At 39.9% G+C, this 14,475-nt stretch overlaps 1 pseudogene; it reads right to left on the reverse strand.

Annotated features, from left to right (window-relative positions):
- Window positions 1-805: 805 nt before the first annotated feature.
- LOC143892678 (protein LATERAL BRANCHING OXIDOREDUCTASE 1-like) lies at window positions 806-9,550 on the reverse strand (annotated as a pseudogene).
- Between the last annotated feature and the right edge of the window lie 4,925 nt (window positions 9,551-14,475).

Genomic DNA, 14,475 nt, shown 5'->3' on the forward strand with positions numbered 1-14,475 from the left:
TTTTGAGCGATTTCTATTTTAAGTATTTTACGACGATTCACCTGTCTTAAGTCTTGAGACAACCTCTTCTTTTCCTTCTCTAACCATTGAATTTAAATCTCTAGTCCGTTGCATTGTCACCGTTGCAGCTGGCCCTCTTTTGAGAATTTTAACAATGTACAACGTAAGTAGGACCTACCAGGACAATCTGATGGACGGTCTGATTTCAATTGGATTGTGACTGAGACATGGGAAGTAGAATCCAAAGAACACTCCGAATCCGATCCAACCGACAAGGGATTTGAATGGATCGTGACTGAGACATAGGTGGATCCGATCCGAAGTGGATCCATTGGTTTTCAATGAAATTTGCAAACCTACTAGACTCTGAATTTTTTTTCAAGGAATATTAATTTTTATTGATTTTCCCTAGATCCAAACACACCCTATTCCTGAAAATAGGGAGAAATTCCACCGAAACAGCAAGCCCTACAATCCGTCATTGTTTGTTTTTTATATAACATCTTCAAAAGAAACTGGACATGAAATTTCCCATGAAGAATAGGGAAGTGATGTATCCGCTCCTTTTGATTACTTGGGACCAACCAAGTAATCAAAAGGGACGGATTTATCACTTCCCGAATAATAACCCCAACAAATGCACATTATATTGAAACCATAGACACTTTCAGATATATAGTGCCCGCTTATTCGCAGACATTAGGAAGTGTTCACAGACCTTAGGAGGTGTTTTAAATGACCCAAACAAAATATTACATATATAGGACAGAGCCAAACGAGGAAGCACATTGAGGCATTGGGGAGTCTAAGTCGAGAGATTGGTCTGAATCTTGCAGTAATCCAGAGTTTTCTTCCCTTTCAGCTTGTTGTTCACGTAATGGAGAGTGTAGGCTCCATGGTTGTACCCTTCTATACATGCATGGGTGGGTTTCGTCGACGAATTCTGGCATAGGGCCGAGCTCAAGGTCATACTTAGGAGCATACAATATAACGATCGAAAGCCGGTCTACGTCTGGGTTTGTCACTGCTCGATGTGCCACGCTCTTGTATTTTCCGTTGGTAAGAACCTGTAAAATTGGATAATTAGAAGATTCCGCGAAGCCCGACTGATAATAATTCATAAAGTTCAAGGGAGGGAGTTTCAAGGGCGATCCGCAATTAGTGACGCCGATAGACCAGCCAAGGAGGGAGTTTTAATGGCGGACTTGGAAATTTTTTATTTCATTCCACCTTGATTTATTGTGTGTACATTTTTCTCATTGGGTTGCCTTGTACTTGATCATCCTGATCTCCGGATCTTCCCGGGTTTCTTTGGATATGTAATTATTTGCCATTCCAAATATATATATATATATATATATATATATATATATATATATATATATATATATATATATATATATATATATATATATATATATATATATATAAAGGAATATGATTGTGAGCTTGAAGCTCATATAGCTTATATGAGCTTGAGGGCCCAAACACATGTGGGCCCACATTGTTAAGATGATCCAAAGCATTCATTTGAAAGGCCCTTACATAGATAGGGTGTGTACAAAAAATTAGCTCCATAGGATCATCCTAATTCATTCAAAAGTGGAGGGCAAAATGGACAGACACCGTTTGCCACAAATCTGCCCATTTTTGCCCTCCGCTTTTGGAGGGGTTAGGATGATCCAATGGAGCTGATTTTTGCTACACACCCTATCTATGATGGGGCCTTGCAAATGAATGGTTTAGATCACCACAAAAAATGTGGGACCCATGTGTTTGGGCCCTCAAGCTCATATAAGCTATATGAGCTTCAAGCTCACAATCATTTTCCTCATATATATATATATATATATATATATATATATATATAGGGAAATGTTATCAGCACTACTGTATTTTGATGAGGGCATGCCTCACTTTATTAAAAGTACGATATGGCCCGCACCGTAAGATGATCCAAACCATCCATTAGATGGGCCACAGCCTAAATAGATTGTACCTCAAATATCATTTCCATAGGTTGATCCTAACCCTCCGATATGAATGTTAGATTACTCCATTATTTATCTACGAGTTATTGAAACAGAGATTTATGTTGGTTGATTTATTATCGGTTGAACATTTTTGAGTGGAGATTTATTTTTGGAGAACTATTTGTATGACCTATGGATAATTAATCTGATTGTGAACTTTTGATGCTCTACGTATAGGTAATATTAAGAAGGTGATGCTTTGATATGTTAGCCTTGCACATATGTGCGGGTGAGCCATGGGCGTGCGGCGCTGTCGTGGACCCCAATTCAGGAGTCGTTGATGATTGAGTTTTGGAACTACAAAAGAATCACAAGGGTTCTTGGAATCTTAATCTTTGGAAAAAAGAACTTTGTTTCAAGTGAGTAATCTTTCCCTTATCCAGTGCTGTTATCCTTATTTATTTTATATTATTTTGAAATCAATTATTTATTTCCCTAAAAAGATTTCTGTACAACCTTCTTCATAAAAATTTAATGAAATTGGTTTTATAAACATGTTCTTATTTCCAGAAATATGTATTTGGGAAAAGTAAATAAATATTGTAATTCATGATATTTTGATAAACAGTGTTTTGTGTTGGACAATTTCAAATATTTTAAATAGAAAAGTCAAAGATGCTTTTGCTTTGTGTTTAAAATTTGGAGGGAAGATTCAAATTAAAGTTCTCCCCCTCTTTATTTGAAAACTAGAATCAATTGCATGAATGAGGACTTGAACCCAAGACCTTGATGTGTGTGTGAATGTTGTGCTCTCTAAACCAAGGCAAAATAAATAGTCCCACATAGGAGCTTGAGAGAAATTTTGTCATCCATATAAGATGGAGAGTTGGAGAAAGGCTTGAGCCTTCAAGGGGCTTTAGAATTTGTTGGATCTTGGGCTTTTAGAAGAGCACAAGCCCATGTGTAAAAAACACACCCGCGCGCGTGCGCCTCGCTTTGCCGGGCCGAGCCGTGGCCCGTGGTCCGAGGTTTGGGTTTAAATGAATGTGAGAAACCCGGATACTACAAGAAGGATTGTCGACATCGAAAGACTGGTTCATCCAGTGCTAAGGTTAATCTAACCGAGGCAGATATGATTGCAGCAAGAAGTGCTGTATGTGCCGGATATACGGCGGAACTTGGTGTCTGGCGCGCTCCTCAACAAAAATGGACTGAAGCTCACTTTTGAAGCAGACAAGACGATCCTTAGTAAAATTAATGTATTTGTAGGAAAGGGCTATAATGCCAATGGTTTGTTTGTACTGAATGTACTTGAAATTATGAATGAAAAACCATCTTCTTTTGCTTACATAGTTGAATCTTTTGATATATGACATGGTAGACTAGGTCATAGAAGTGCACATTATATTAAAAGACTTTGCAACTTAGGCTTAATAAATGAAAAGATTGAACCTAGTAAAGAAAAATGTGAAATTTGTGTTGAAGCAAAATTCACTAAGAAACCTCACTTTAATGTTAAAAGAAAAACTGAATTATTAGAGCTAATTCATAGTAATCTAGCTGACTTTAGAAATCTTGAATCTAGATGAGGTAAAAAGTACTATGTAACCTTTATAGATGACTACTCTAGGTACACTAAAGTATACCTTCTTAGATCTAAAGATGAGGCTGAAGAAGCCTTTATCAAATATAAAAATCAAGTGGAAAATCAGTTAGATAAAAGACTTAAAAGACTTAGAACGGATAGATGAACAGAATACTCTATAACTAAGTTCTGTGATGATAATGGTATTATCCATGAAACCACAGCCACATACCAACCTGAATCAAATGGTATAGCAGAGCGGATGAACAGAACCTTAAAGGATATGTTCAATGCTATGTTAATAAGTTCTGGTTTACCCTTAAACTTGTAGGGGGAAGCACTTCTGTCTGCGTGTTATATATATAACAGGATACCTCCAAAGAAGAAGGGTCAAATACCATATGATTTATGGCATAACAAGATGCCTAGTTTATCTCACTTAAGAGTTTGGGGTTGCTTGGCTAAGGTTGGAATACCTGAACCTAAAAAAAGAAGACTAGGACCTAAAACTTGTGACTGTGTATTCATAGGATATGCTCAAAATAGTACTGCCTATAGATTTCTGGTTTTAAAATCAGTTGAAAATATCCTAGAATATAACATTATAATTGAATCTATGGATGTTGAGTTCTTTGAACATTACTTCCCTATGAAGAAAGAAATTCCTAAAGAACCTAGTAATGTTTCAAGAAATCAAACTGAAACTGAAAAGGAATTGGACCCTGAGTTTCAAGAACTCAGAAGAAGTAAAAGACAAAGGAAAGAAACAAATCTAGGAGATGGGATGTTCACCTATCTAATAGATAAGGATCCTGTAACTTATACTGAAGCTGTAACTTCTCCAGATACTGTATTCTGGAAAGAAGCTATAAAAAGTGAACTAGATTCCATAATAGAAAATCACACTTGGGAACTAGTGGACCTTCCTCCTGGAACTAAAGCACTAGATAGCAAGTGGATATTTAAAAAGAAGCTAAGACCTGATGGGATAATTGATAAGTTTAAAGCATGGCTAATAGCTAAAGGCTTTAGACAGAAAAAGAAGATAGACTACTTTGATACTTATTCTCCTGTTGCTAAGTTGTCCACTATTAGGATATTATTAGCTATAGCTTCTATTCATAAATTGGTAATACATCAAATGGATGTAAAAACAGCTTTCTTAATGGAGATTTAGATGAAGAAATCTACATTAAACAACCTGAAGGATTCATTGTAACCGGGACATGAAAACAAAGTTTGTAAATTAATTAAGTCACTGTATGGCTTGAAACAAGCACCTAAACAGTGGAATGATAAATTTGATAGTGTCTTAATTACAAATGGCTATAAGATAAATGAATCTGATAAATGTGTTTATAGTAAGTTTAATGGTGATGAAGGTGTAATTTTGTGTGTATATGTAAATGATATACTGATTATGGATACTAGTTTGGACATAGTTAAATCTACTAAGAGATTTTTAATGTCAAACTTTGAAACCAAAGATATGGGTGAAGCTGATGTAATTCTAGGAATGAAAATCATTAGAAAAGACAATGAAATAATATTGTCTCAGTCTCACTATGTAGAGAACATTCTTAGGAAGTTTGGACAATATGATAGTTCACCTGCAAAGACACCTTTAGATTGTAAGGTTCACCTAAAGAAAAACAAAGGTGAGATGTTATCCCAAAAGGAATACTCAAGTATTATAGGTTCAGTGTCATATTTAATGAACTGTACTAGACCTGACATTGCACTAGCAGTTGGAAAACTCAGTCAACACACACATAGACCACGACATGAACACTAGCAGGCTTTGACTAGGTTGTTGAGGTACTTAAAATGTACAATGAACTTTGGACTGCATTTTAGGGGGTTTCCTGCTGTCTTAGAAGGCTATAGTGATGCGAATTAGATCTCTGATTCAAGAGATTCAGTGTTTACCAGTGGATATGTATTCACCCTTGGTAGTGGTGCGATTTCTTAGAAATCGGTTAAACAAACATGTAGTACAAGTTCCACTATGGAAGCAGAATTTATAGCCTTAGCCCTAGCAGGAGCTGAAGCCGAATGGCTCAAGAATTTTATGACAGATGTGCCTTTATGGCCAAGGCCAGTTCCCTCGGTGTTTCTACACTGTGACTGCCAAGCTGCTTTAGCCAAGGCCAAAAGTAAGACCTATAATGGCAAAAGAAGGCATATTCGCCTGAGGCATAATTTGGTAAAGCAATACTTGAGTGAGGGAACAATAGCACTCGACTCTGTAAGGTCGGAGAGGAATCTGGCAGATCCTCTGACAAAGCCACAGATAAACAAGGTGGTTTATGAGGCATCGCAAGGAATGGGGTTAAAGCTCGTGGCATGAACCATTAGTGATGGACACCCAACCAATGTGAAAAGAGATCCCTAGAATTTGGTTCAATGGGTACTAACAAGTCACCGGATGGTTTGTTATATTACCCCCTACTCCTAGATGCAAAATGTTGGAAGATAGTGTTCACTACAAATGAAAAATGATGAGTTATAGGCTCTTAATCAGTTCATAACTTATATTGGGTGGTATGTTACTTGCAGTGCATACTTGATGACTGACCTAAGTGAATATGGAAGTAAGGCCGCCTCCTATGAGAATTTAACGAGTAATTCTCTAGAACATTCATGAGAATCAAGAGGGGAACAAGGCCAAAATGTTCCAAAACTGTGATTGAATCACCAAGGAATCGATGGTAGGGTGTGGGTGACAGGTTAGTCGGTTACACCTACGAGGAAAGGTTGAAGGAGTCTAACTCTACCCGTACTCGGTAACGTAATCTATTTATCCTAAATATCGGTTGAAGTTCAAAAGACACCGGTATGAATCTGCTCTATTATTCTAACGTGCTCAGATACTTCCGTTTTCAAAACTGTAACTGTATTTTGAATCTTGTGGGGGATTGTTGGACAGTTTCAAATATTGTAAATAGAATAGTCAAAGATGCTTTTGCTTTGTGTTTAAAATTTGGACGGAAGATTCAAATTAAAGTTCTCCCCCTCTTTCTTTGAAAACTAGAATCAATTGCATGAATGGGGACTTGAACCCAAGACCTTGATGTGTGTGTGAATGTTGTGCTCTCTAAACCAAGGCAAAATAAATAGTCCTACATAGGAGCTTGAGAGAAATTTTTTCATCCATATAAGATGGAGAGTTGGAGAAAGGCTTGAGCCTTCAAGGGGTTTTAGAATTTGTTGGGTCTTGGGCTTTTAGAAGAGCACAAGCCCATGTGTAAAACACACACACACACACACACGCGCGTCTCGCCTCGCCGGGCCGAGACGTGGTCCGAGGTTCGGGTTTGGGTTTAAAGGTTATTTTTATTGCAAAAAACCGTTTTGATTTTTACCCTTTGGTTTTGATATGGACACACCACCTTAATTGCAAAGAACCGTTTAAAATCTTAACTGTCACAAAAATGACTGTTGGGGGTGTGTTTTAATGGTGGCTCTCCCCAACAGACACTTTCAGGTCTATAAAAGGGGACGAGACAGATTGTTTTGGACATAGAAATTACACAGACGTTTTTGCACATTCTGAAATTTATAACTCAAGGCTTTCTGTTATGTTCTTCTTCCTCATTCGTTCCGTTCATTCTGAGCACAGTTCCGTTGGTGATTCTGGGTGGACCAGTCAGCGAGTGCACGTAGACTGGGGCCAATTTCGGCTGTTTTATCTTAGAGCGTCGGTTCGCAAATTCCGGTTGCACCGGTAGGGGGCGGATACGATTCTTAAGGAGAGTGACCAGTGGCACGACTCGGCCTTATTCTTTTCAATCTGATCTTCAAAGGGTTTTCAACCAAACAGATAAGTTCTATTTTATTTCTGGTTTCCAAACAGAAAGAGTTTTTTCATTTCAAGTTGCAGATTTTTTGGGCTCGAATAAACCATAGATCAGATCCATTATCTATTTATCCAACATTTTGAAATATTTAACTTTTGATCAAGCATGAGAATTTTTCATTGAAATGTGTCTTAAACTTATTTGAATCAAATAAGGATTTTTTTTATGTATCTGTTGTAGTTGTTTTTGAGATATTGAAAATAATATGAAAATTTACGAATCAAGTTGCTCTAAGTCGACTATGTAGTATGTATTACCTGCCAGTAGTGCTGAAAATTGGAACTACACTGATACGTGATCACGTTCGACTAGTTGGTTTGGGGTTGGACACTGGTGTTTTTCAATGAGAAATTCTGAGAGCATGCTTTGTAAATATGAAAAATTATTCTATGGAAAAGTTGTAGTCCAAATTGTGGGATATGCTTAGAGCAGGGAGCGGCATAGAATTGGGAGGGAATGAGTCGAGAGAGCATGGAGAAATCCATGAAAATAGTGAAAAAAATCGCGCTACTTCAAATTGCGGTATTTTTTTTCCCCAGTTTTTCATGGGCTTTTCAGGCTCCCCTCACTCTCACCCTCTTAAGTCTCCTTCTCTGCCCATCTCTCATAACTGGCCCCACTAATATTCGACCTAAAATGGGCGTAAAACGAATTTTTTCTTTGGCCGTATATGGCTCAGTGCTCATAATATGTCCATTCAAGAGCCCATTTGTAAGTGAAAAATGAGCCCAAAATTTGTTTTGTGCTCATTTTACATCGAAAGAAACAAATGGAACCTAACCCAAATTGTGATATCTCATAACGATGAAAAAGATGATAATTGAGAACAAGTTAAAAGGGTTACTTCCATGGTATCTCCAAGGTTGACCACTAGCGCATTTGGGATGGGCTGGACAGAAACCCAAGTGTTATCCTTGAAGATTTGCAGACCAACTGAGCTTGTGTCTTGTAGCAACACATTAAGAGCAGTCCCATCTGAGTGTGGGCTTAGACCCAAAACAAGGTCTGGTCTCGCGCACGCAGGATAGTAATTCATTGTCACTGCTTGTACACAAGATCCAAACATTTCGTTGAATGTCTCTGGTTTCAGCCCAAGGCCCTTCGCAATATAACTCAACAGCTTCTGGCATAGCTCCCTCATGTGCTTTGAATACAAGTCCAAGGTCTCACTACAACACCATAAAATGAAAGAATAATGCTAATAAACAATGTTAGTAGATTTTACACGTAGAATTAGAAATCCATCGTTGGTACGGGTGCAACTGGATCTATTTTTGGGAATTCGGGTCGAGCTTTTACCATAAAATCAGGTCAGGTTCGGGTAGATTCCAATTCATTTTTTTTAGCAAAACCTCAACCTGACCCGAGTCAAGTTGGACACTAGCTAATCCTGGGCCATGATCATGGTTTTTTAAGTAGGTAAGCTGGGATTGAACAACCAACCTCTGGGTCAAAGAACAAAGCCTTAACCATTGAGCTAGAGGCTCAATCCCAGGTCATGATCCTGGTTACAAAGCCCGGATTGGGGAATTAATTCGGCTAGGCAATTGTTTGCAAAATTGAGGATGTGTTTGGGAAGAGTTTGTGCCAAAAAAAAAAAGTACACCACATATATCTATTATGTATCTCTACTTATTTGGAAAGGGGAAATAATTTAACTAATCCGAGATCATTACACTTGACCTTAAACAGTACTTATATAGAGAGCATGGGAGATTAGCATGGAAACTTAAAGATAAACATTGAATGAGATCATCCTAATCTAAGTTGTCTAATCTAATGATTTTGAGTCTCTTATGAGACTAACAAACAATAGTTGAATTCTCAGCATTTAATTCAAAAAATTCGAGGTTTTATAACTATGCTGGAAGAATTCATTTTTTCACAGATTCGAAGAATTTTGTAACTATGCTCTTGATAGATCAAACATACCTGAAGTTAGCAGGATTTGTGGGCCAAAGCTTAGGATCTCTTATCATAGGAGGCGCCAAACCTAGTGCGAACATATTGCACCAGTCCAGCTTCTGTTCCTCATCAAAGACTAATGGATGCCCGTATCCTTGATATGCTCCCTGGCGCAATGGATACTTCTCTTTCTCTTCCAAAGGCAACATGAAAAACTCCCTGACCATTCACTTATAACCTAGCAATGCTTAGGTGACACTTCTTTCATTTATTTTGTGCGTGATTACTATTTTATCTTCGAGACATGCATGATTAGATAGACGTCTTCTCGGAGATATATGTTCCCATTTCACATGATTTTGCTTAAAGTTCTTTGAAATAAATAAAAATGGCATAAGAGACCAAGTGTTCGCACTCGGACGAATTGGGGGTGCTCTTCGGACCTTTTCCATTTGTAATCAGGCACGGACCCATATATATTTCTGGTTATCCATTGCACAGAGGATTTGATTTTGGGGTTCCATGGCCTATCCATGGATGGCGACTCTGAGCTATTTTAGGTACGTCATGGTTTGGGGATTTATCCTTGGATCAAGAGGTATCTAGTTTGTATCGCCACTCGTGCTATGCTATGAGGGTGGCATCCGTTTCGAGAGTTCCTTGGTAGAGCTCTCCTTCACGTGTGGATGATCCAAGAGGGTGTTGGGGCTCGTTCCTCACCTCTCTCTCCGGATCGAGGTCCACAGGCTGGCGACTCTGCTGGGGGGAGTTCTTGAAACATTGCCTAACTCTGTATAAATGCCATTTTAATTAATTTTGAAGAGATTTGAGCTAAAATCATGTGAAATGAGAATTTAATCGCTTAGAATCCATGGGCACCAAACATGTGTTTACTATCAATAAAACACAACCAGCCGTGGCATGAGAACTGAAGATAGAGTGATCAACTGCACATTGCTTCATGCCATATCGCCATATCTCTTGAAAGGAGAGGAGCCGGAAGGGCTGGAAGGGGAAGAGAAAGGTCTGAGTTAGGAACTGTGGAAGGAGGCTCATGAGAAGATACAAAGTAGGACTCGGACTCGAAGAATGTGACATCGGTAGACATAAAGGACCGATGCAGGCAAGGACTGTAACAACAATAACCTTTATGGGTACGGAAGTACCCAAGAAAGATGCACCACTCAGCCCGATGGTCCATCTTATCAAAGCCAAGACCAATGTGGTGAACAAAACACACACACCCAAAGACCCTAGGGGTGATAGGAAAGGGATCATGACCAGGGTATAACACAGCAAAGGGGGAAGAGCCACCAAGAACCGAGGATGGAAGCCGGTTGGCAAGGTGGCATGCAGTAAGAACGGCATCACCCCAATAGCTCTTGGGAACTCTCATCTGAATAACAAGAGTGCGAGCCCATCGAGTAAAGATCGCATCTTCCTTTCAGCCATACCATTCTGCTGAGAGGTGTGACCACAGGAAGACTGATGGATAATACCCCGACTGGAAAGAAAATCCCGGAACCCATGGGTAGTGGAGAAATATTCTCTAGCATTATCTGTGCGCAAGCATTTGAGGGTACAATCAAACTGATTTGTAACCTTGGAATGAAAAGTACGAAAAGCAGAGAAAACCTCAGAACGATCTCGAAGGAAATGCAGCCAAGTCATGCGAGAATAGTCATCAATGAAAACAACAAAATATGTATATCCAAAAATAGAAGGAGTTCTCATAGGACCCCATACATCAGAGTGTACTAAAGCAAAAGGGCGCGAGGCCCGACTAACAAGCCTAGAGGGAAAAGACACATGGTGGTGTTTTCCAAGTTCACAGGCCGCGCACTGAAAAGACTTAATAGGAACAGAAACAATAGAGGTGCGCCATAAGCGCTCAATGCATGGACGACCAAGGCAGCAGTGCCACTAGTAAGCGTCAACAGAGCTGTGTAAAATGGTACGGGTGAGAACACCATCCAGACGATACAACACATCTACCTCACGTCCCCTACCAATCGTTCTCCCAGTCACAAGATCCTGAAATAAGCAGTAAGATGGACAAAATGAGGCATAGCAGTTAAGAGATTTAGTGAGTTGACTGACTGAAAGTAAGTTAAAGGGGGACTGGGGAACATAAAGTACAGAGAAGAGGGTAAGACCAGGATAGGGAGAGGTACTCCCAGTACCAAAAATGGGAGTAGTGCGGCCATCAGCGAGGGTCATAGACTGAGATGAAAGAGGGCTAAAAGAACTGAGTGATGATGAAGTACCTGTCACATGGTTCGAGGCTCCTGAATCAATGATCCAGGAGCTCGAGCTACTGAGAAGAGAGGCAGGAGTGCTACCTGGCTGTGCAAAGCCAGCACTGGGAGAACGGTGGCCAAGCGAAGGCGTTGAAGCTCATTGTAGTCGGCCTGAGTGAAGGATGGTACGCCCGGGCTGGATTCGGAGGAAGAAGCTCGAGGGTCAGAGTCGTCTAGAGTAGAAAGATGCGATGCTCGGCCAGCATGAGATGGCTGCTGGGGGCGGCGCTCAGGATATAGCACATAACATGTCTCATCACGGTGGCCCTCGCGTCGGCAATTGTGGACCCCGATCCGAGAGAGAGCGGTGGGGAACGGGCCCCACGCTACAGTCTCATGATCATCCACGTGAATGGAGAGCTCTACCAAGGAACTCTCGAAAGAAAGTGCCTCTCACAGCATGAGTGGCGATACAAAGGTGAGATACCTCTCGATTCGGGGACTAGCCCAGATTCGAGGCGTACCTTAAACAAAGAAGAGTCGCCATCCAAGGAAGTGGGCCAAGGATCCCATACTATACTCTGTTGCAACGGATAACCAGAGATTATAAAAAGAGGGTTCGTGCCTGGTTACGAATTCGGAAGGTCGAAAGAGCACCTCATCCGCCCAAGTGCAAACACCTGGTCTCTTATGCCATTTATTTAATAATTTTGAAGAGTTTTGGGCGAAAGTCATATGAAATGGGAACGAATATCTCCAAGAAGACGTCTATCTAATCATGCATGTCTCGGAGATGAATAATAAACACATACACAAAATAAATGAAAGATGTGTCACCTAAGCAAAACTAGGTTATAAGTGACATGCCTAATGGGTGTCTAAGTTCTGATGAACAAACACATGCATGACACACCAAAAAAGTATAAGGTCTGCGCAATAAAGTAAGAAAACACTGCAAAACATAGAACACAATTCAATTCTATACAAGACTAGACAAAAATGAGTCCTAACTCTAATGCGACCTGACTCGGACCAAGATGGCCGTCCATCCCAGCTGCTCTACGTATCCCGGCCTCGGGAAGAATCAGAGTCAACGTAGTTCGATGCCCTATTCTAAACTACTATGCCTAACCATCTAGAACCGCTATCCTAGACTCAATTCCACTAGACTCGACTGATTTTTAAAGTTTTTTTTTTGTACAATTGCTTAAGTTCATGTGAGTTGTAATTTTTAAGACTCTCTATATGCCCTAACTAATGCAAGTTGATTAGCCTTGAGCTAATGCAGGTGGGCCCTATATCCTATGTGTAACTAGGCTGTGCAACCTAAGGAAAACCATGGGCTGACTATATGCTTCCTAGTCTAGCCATCGGTTCGACTAAATGTCTAACCGATCGACTCAAGGCCTCCTAACTCTAGGGACACTCACACGACAGGACACACCATATCAATACAAATCAGGACAGACTCTTAACTCTAAAACACCCTAAATAGCTAGGACAGACTCCTAACTCTAGGGGAAGATCTTTTTGAAAAAGGGTTTGAATATTTTTGTAATTTTGAAAGGTTTGAAATGCTCATTTTTTAAAGGTTTGGCTGGACTTGGGATGTGAATCCCAAGCTGCACTACGTACCCTGTTGAAAGGGATCAAGCCAACGTAGTTCGGAAACAGAATTCCCTAACTACTCATAATGACTCAAGATTTTTAAGATTTTTTTGTTTTTCAGATGTTTTTGTTGTTTTTAAGTGTTTTTGACTCAAGGGGGACAAATCCTATCATCATAAGGGGAGGATAGACTCCTGATATCCCGCAAAAGTTGGACAGCATCCTATGCTTTGCGAGGGAAAAGAACAGAAACACAGCTCTGCAAGGGTTGGACAGCATCCTATACCTTGCAGGAGCGGATAGAAAAACATGATACGATGAGAGGTTGGATAAAATCCTAACCCCTATGATGATAGGATTTGATTCCTGAACAAGAGGACTGACTCTCTAGACTAAGGACGGATTCCTATGCTAGGGACTGACTCTGAAAATAGGATTCTAAGAAGGAGGTGCTAATGAGACAAAGCCTGTCTCCTAAAAGAAAATGAGATAAAGAAGAGTGCTAGTGAGACTATCAAACTAAGATAAAGCTCACAAGTAATAAGGAAAAAGAGACCTTGTGCATATTCGGCAAAGGTAAAACACCCAGCCGGGCCGGACAGCTACCTAGCCCTAGGGTGCAACAAATGTGCAACCCAATACCCATAAGGGTAAGGGTATGATGCCAAGCCGAGTAGGATGTTCTCCCAAAACCAAATGATGCACAAAGAGGAGGTTTAGCAAGAAAATGAGACTAGGTAAGTCTCTTAGACACATAGGTAGGATAGAGAAAAATGTTAGCAAGGAAAAAGAGACCTTGTGCATATTTGGCAAAGGTAAAACACCCAGCTGGGACGGACAGCTACCTAGCCCTAGGGTGCAACAAATGTGCAACCCAATACCCATAAGGGTCGGGGTATGATGCCAAGCCGAGTAAGGTGTTCTCCCAAAACCAAAAGACGCACAAAGAGGAGGTTTAGCAAGAAAATGAGACTGGATAAGTCTCTTAGACATAGAGGTAGGATAAAGAAAAATGCTAGCAAGACTGAGCAAGTCTCCTAGGATGGGCTTGAGCTATCACTTTCATCGCCCTTGCAACGAGAGGGAATTCTAATATCTAAAGAATTTAACAAAAATCTAAAAGACTGTGTTAGTCTATCAAAGAAAGAAAGAAAGTCTACCAGATAATCACAAATTCCATTCTATTCTTATAAAAATAAATCAAGTACTAAACAAAGAAAAATTTTCAATAAAACAATACACGATCTATAGCAATTATAAAATGATAAACAACATTAATTAGTCCAGACCAGCCGCTGGATAGC

This window comes from Tasmannia lanceolata, unplaced genomic scaffold (assembly GCF_043159265.1).
Source record: "Tasmannia lanceolata isolate RefF3 unplaced genomic scaffold, GAP_Taslan_0.1 ptg000002l, whole genome shotgun sequence".
Classification (NCBI taxonomy): domain Eukaryota; kingdom Viridiplantae; phylum Streptophyta; class Magnoliopsida; order Canellales; family Winteraceae; genus Tasmannia; species Tasmannia lanceolata.